This window comes from Gossypium hirsutum, chromosome D06 (genome assembly GCF_007990345.1).
Source record: "Gossypium hirsutum isolate 1008001.06 chromosome D06, Gossypium_hirsutum_v2.1, whole genome shotgun sequence".
Taxonomy (NCBI): Eukaryota; Viridiplantae; Streptophyta; class Magnoliopsida; order Malvales; family Malvaceae; genus Gossypium; species Gossypium hirsutum.
The window spans coordinates 38,872,710-38,878,927 of record NC_053442.1 but is presented as its reverse complement, the minus strand read 5'-3'; the positions used below and the strand labels follow the sequence as shown (position 1 = coordinate 38,878,927).

At 35.3% G+C, this 6,218-nt stretch overlaps 1 non-coding gene across 1 annotated transcript; it reads left to right on the top strand.

Annotated features, from left to right (window-relative positions):
* The first annotated feature begins 2,676 nt into the window (after nt 1–2,676).
* Nucleotides 2,677–2,782, top strand: LOC121218903 (small nucleolar RNA R71). Its single transcript, XR_005915386.1, has one exon. It is a non-coding gene; the product is annotated as a small nucleolar RNA R71 (small nucleolar RNA).
* The last annotated feature ends 3,436 nt before the right edge of the window (nt 2,783–6,218 follow it).

Below are 6,218 nucleotides of genomic sequence, written 5' to 3'. Positions count from 1 at the left end.
TTGTAAGTGCCTCCAAACACTGAAAAAATCATCCATAAAAATTTCCAAAAACTTTTCCACCATGTTAGTAAAACTAGCCATCATACATCTTTGAATTGTAGCAGGTGCATCACATAAACCAAATGGCATGCATCTAAATGTGAACGTACCGTACAGTTATGTGAATATTGTTTTGTGTTGATCCTTTGATGCTTCTGTGATATGATTGTACCCTGAGTCCCATCTAGAAAATAGTAATAGTCTTGCCCCGCGAGTCTATCCAATATTTGATCCAGGAACGATAAAGGAAAATAATCTTCCTTGCTGTCTTGTTCAGTTTTTGATAATCTATGCAAATTCTCCATCTTGTAACCATTCTGGTCGATAGTAACTTGTTTTTTTCATTCTCCATAACCATAATACCTCCTTTCTTTGGCACACATTGGACTGGACTTACCCATGATTTGTCTGAGATGGGGTAAATTATACCTACATCTAACCACTTAATGATTTTTTTACCACTTCATAATGGGGTCAGCCTCCATTGTCCATCACTAGTCCCTTTCTCGCCATATTCTAGGATGATTTTGTGCATGCACACGAATGGACTAATACCACGAATATCGACTAGGGTCCATCTAATAGCCTTCTTGAATTGTTTTAGCACTAAAATGAGTTTATCTTCATGTTCTTTAGTTATCTGAGCTGAAATAATCATAGGAAAGTAGAGGCATCACCTAAATAAACATATTTTAAATGTGAAGGAAGTAACTTAAGTTCCAATTTAGGTGGATCTTCGATCGACGTTTTTGGTTGAACATAATCTCTGCTCTCTAATTCCAATGATTCAAAATGGGATTGCTTATTAAATCCCTTCTGTCTAGCTTCTAGCAAAGCTAAGTATTCCTCTCCCTTTTCATCACATAGAGGGTTTGACATCAAAACTTGTTCCAATGGGTCCTCAACAGAGTTGAGTTCCCATTCTACAACTAAATCTTCTAACTCAGATATTGCAAAACACTCATAAATTGCATTAGGAAATTGCATAGATTTAAAAACATTGAATGTTACCTAATCATCCTAAACACACATAATAAACTCGCCCTTTTTCACATCAATAAGTGTCCTTCCAATTGCTAGGAAAGGCCTTCCTAGGATGATTGACACCTTTTTATCCGCTATAAAGTCTAAGATAACAAAGTTAACAGGAAAAAAATTTATCTATAAGTACCAATACATCTTCGATTTTCCTTCTGGATGTCCAAAGGATTGATCTGCTAACTGAAGTGTAACCATAGTTGGTCTAACCTCACCTATCCCCAATTTTCTGAATATGGACATGGGCATTAAGTTGATGCTCGCACCCAAATCACATAGTGCCTTACCACAATAAGTTGCTCCAGTGTTGCAAGGTATGGTAAAACATCTAGGCTCCTTCATCTTTAGAGGTATTTTATCTTATAGATATGCATGGCGTTCCTTTATCTGAGCTACCGTCTCAAATTTTCCAAGTATTCATTTCTTGGACGTAATATCCTTCATGAATTTGACGTAGTTTGGCATCTGCTCAAGTGCTTCTACCAATGGAATGTTGATATGAAGTTGCTTGAGTACATCTAAAAACTTCTTGAACTGGACTACTTATTTCTATTTCTGAAGCCTTTGAGGGTAAGGTGGTGGAGGATTCTTAACTTGAAATTGGAACTTCGTCTATTCTGGCACTTCTACATCTAACAAAGGTGTTAGTTTATCATAATTGACTGGGTCAAAAGTTACCTTATCAGATTTTGCAGATTTTGGTTCTGGTGAAGTTGGAATTTCAACAATTAGTTGAACTTCCACTTTATCTCGAGTATTAGCTGACTCTTCCTCAACTTCGACAATGTTGGGTTCCAACGTCTTTCCACTACTCAATGATAATGCTTTACAATGCTCTTTCCCCAAATTTCTTGAATCCTCCGTATCACTACGCAGGATACCTTGTAGTCGGTTCCTAAGTTCATTTGCAAGTTAGCCCATTTGGTTTTCCAGGTTTTTCAATGAGGTTGCTTGGCTTCATATTAAGGCATCATTTTTCGCTATGTATGCTTTTAACAAGTTTTCTAAGCCATTGGATGGTTCAACTTGAGTTGGTTTCTGAACTTGTTGGGTAAATCCAGAGGACTGGGTTAGTCTGGGTTGTGAGTAATTGTTACTAGGTGCAACCCCTTGGTTATTCCAAGAGAAACTCGAGTGGTTTCGCCAAGACGGGTTATAAAAATTGGATTGCGGTCCCTGCCTACCTTGGTTTTGGTTTTGGTTACCAATGTAATAGATGAATTCTGGGTTTGATAGGCATTCTTCGAACAAGTGTCCTTCCTCACAATAAACACATGCTACATTTTCAAATTGATTCAATGGCTGAGCTGTAAAATTATTGAACCCATTAGTAGTAAAGTTCTTAAGAATTGAGGATATCGAAGATTCCTAAGATGCGAGTGAAATGAAAGCGTTTACTACATTTATTCTTGCGACTTGTCTTCCTGACGCTGCTCGATTGGTTGGCAATTGGTAACTATTACTGAAAATTCTCTCAATGATTTCGTAAGCCTCATTATAAGACTTAGAAATGAGAGCACCATTAGTAGAAGCGTCTACTACCATCCTTGTGTGAGCTTGAGACCGTTATAGAACATCTCTAATTGGATGCAACGCAAGATTCCTTGATGAGGATATCTTTTTAATAGTTCTTTAAATCTTTTCCACACCCCATACAAGGACTCGTCATCCATCTGTTGGAAGGTAGTGATCTCATTCCGCAACTTAGCATTCTTGCTAGGTGGGAAGTATTTCATAAAGAATCATTCTGCTAACTATTGCCATGTGGTGATGGAATCTTGTGGCAATGAGTTCAACCAGGCTCAAGCTTTGTCCCTTAGTGAATATTGGAACAACTTTAATCTTAATGCTTCTTCGGGTACTTAGCTAGCTTAAAGGAGTTACTCACCTCCATAAACAATCTGAGGTGATGGTGAGGATCCTTAGTCGGCATTCCACTGAATTGGCCCACTATTTGAAGCATCTGGAACATGACTAGCTTTAGCTGGAATTGTTGTGCCTTGATTTCGGCTCTCCTAATACCTGGATTAAGCTCATGAAATAATGCATGGCATATTGTCTTAGAGCTCTATCCCTATCATCAATAATAAGGATAGGATTTTGAGTATAATTTTCTCCATTTCCTTGATTTTGGTTCTCAAGGTTCATCTCTTTCGTCCTTATCTGAGCTTCTTGTCTTCTTCTTTATCGAAAAGTCCTTTCAATTTCAGGATCTACAAGAGTAAGTTAATAATTCGATCAATACTCATAGACAATTGATGTAACAACCCATTTTTAGTAAAATCAGAACAGTTGTTTTGGGACCACAAACCTAATGAGTAAATATTTATTTTATTATTATTATAATGTCCATGGTATGTTAGTAGGTTTGTATCAAAATTTTGCTAAGAAATTTTAACGTTTGCACGCTTAATTATGTAAAAAGGACTAAATCATAAAATGTGCAAAAGTAAAGTTCTATAAGTTAAAGGTATCAATTAGCTATGAAAGTTTAATATGAGTGGACTTAAATGGTAAATAGACCATTTATATAGTTAGTGGATATTCATGGATTGGTTTTATTGAAATTATTAAAGTTTTTAAAGGTTATTTTGGTAATTAGGTAATTAAGGTTAAAATTTAACAAAACAACTTTCATTTTCATTCATCTTCTTCTTCCATTTAAAATTGAAGGTTAGAAAGCAATATTAGGGTTCTTCCATTCGTTACTTCAAATGCTAGCATGTAAGTATGATTTTGTCTCGTTTTTATTAATTTTTATGTTTTCAGGATTGTTGTAGCTTAATATAGTTAGCCCAGGGACTAATTTGCAAAATTGTTAAAGTTTTAGGGTTTTTCCATGATCATGCTTGTATGGTTTTTTAATTTTAATGAAATATTATGAGTCTTTGTTGATAAATAAACAAGTTTTATATAGGGATTTTTGATAAAATTATCAATTAAGGACTTACTAGTAAAAATAGTAAAATACCATGATAAATTTGTGAAATGTTGATTTGTATGAGGTTGCATAAGTCCCTAAGTAATTCAGCTAGCATGAAATATGGATGAAATTGCATAAATTTCAATTTATGGGCTTAATGACTAAATTGTAAAGAAGTTCAAATATTAGGGGAAAAAGTGTAATTTTGTAAAAGTATGAATTTGGGACTAAATTTAATAGTATAAGTATTAAATGGATTGAATTTTCTTATTTAGATCAAGATAAACCTCGTACGATTCTAGATCAAGGAAAAGCTAAAGTCTCAGATTAGTTTATCTTATTTTGACATTTTTGTTATCGAGGTAAGTTCGTATGTTTAAATAACGTTTTAATGTTATTTTGATATATATGTTATTATGCTATTTATCATGTAAAAAATGATGGAAATCCAACGATGTTACGACGATTATTGAGCCTCGTTTGAACCTTAGGAATATATAGCATACAAATGACATGTCATTGGGGTTACCATGTTTCGAGTGCTGGTCCTGAATGTCCTACCAATGGCTGAGGTATGGAATTTGTCGCAGATACTCATCAGCTTGTGTAAGCAACATCGTGTAGCTTACATTCTGATCGTCAACTTGTGTGAACAGACCCATTTTGCAGCTCGAGTGAGCAACGATGTAAAAGAAAAGGAAAGGAAAGGTTATATGTTTAGCACACTTTGTGTGAGCTTTCCTGCGTATTCGATGTTATTCTAAATGGTTCAACGGGCATGAAAAGGGAAGGAACAGTAACTGTTCCAATTGACTATGTTATGAACCTATGGAAAGGTTTGAAATGATAATGATCAATTAATGTATATCTATGTTTATGGAAAGTATGAATTCGATGGTATTATGTTCATGCAAATCTACCTTACCATGTGATAATTCAATTATATGTTAAAGCACTAACATGTGTTGTTGATGATGCTTAGGCTTGTGCCAAGCTTATGTTGGATTGAATCATGTTTAAATTATAAGGTTATGCATTGAAATGGTAAGTTATATTCATTATCTACGAACTTACTAAGCATTGTATGCTTATGTAGTTTTCTTCCCTATGTTTTATAGATTATCAGAAGCTCGATGGTTTGGAAGCACGTCAGAGACTTATCACACTATTAAACAATTATATTCATAGTTTTTTATGTTTTAACCAATGTTATAATGGCATGTATAGGTGGACTTGTGGTTTATGTTAGTTGATAAGTTTGGCATGTATATGTGTTATTATGATTAGTACACTTTTGCTACATATGGCATCCTATTGATGTTTGTTAATATGGTTAAGTGGAGGCATGTTTCAATAGCCAATTTTGTATGTGATGGAGTAGATGCAATGTGGTCAAGTATGGTATGTTTTTTTATGGAATTGTGTTAGATGTGTATGATTGAAATATGGCCAATTATGCATAAGTTTAGGTATATTTGTTCGATTGTGATTAAGGTGCCTATATGGCATATTGGTTGAATGGAATTTGGTCATTTGAATTGGTCATATTATGCATGTTTTGGTATGTTTTGGTGCCTTGATAATAGGTGTAAGTTGCTTGTAGGTACATGTTTGAAATGGTGATGGAAATGGCTTGATTTTGGCCAAACTCATGTCCACACGGCCTAAGACACGGGCATGTGTCTTAGCCATGTATGACACATGGCCATGTGGCACGTACGTGTGCCCCCTGTAGTTTTTAAAGGTTACAAGTCAAGCAGTTACACGGCTTAGCACACGGCCTGGCACATGGGCATATGGCTTGGCCATGTGACCCACCTCAAAGAGTTACAGGGGCACAGACACGAGCTGGGACACGGTTGTATGTCCCTATTTCAATTGTTACATGGCCTGATACACATGCGTGTGTCTCAGTTGTGTGAGTCACACGGCCGTGTGACCTCTGAAGCTCAATTTTTCTAACTCTTTCTTAAATGTTCCAAATGTTTCTGATTTAGTCCTGAATCATTTCTAATGTGTTTTTGAGGCCTCGAGAGCTCGATTAAGGGACGATATTCATGTATATGAATGGATTATGATATGTTTATATTAAATTTTGCAAATGTATGTTTTAAAGTTACGTTATTATAGTAATATTTTGTAACCCTATTTTGGTGACAGATACAGGTTAAGGGAGTTAGATTTAGTGGTACCAGAGCTACGATTTAGTCAATTCTCA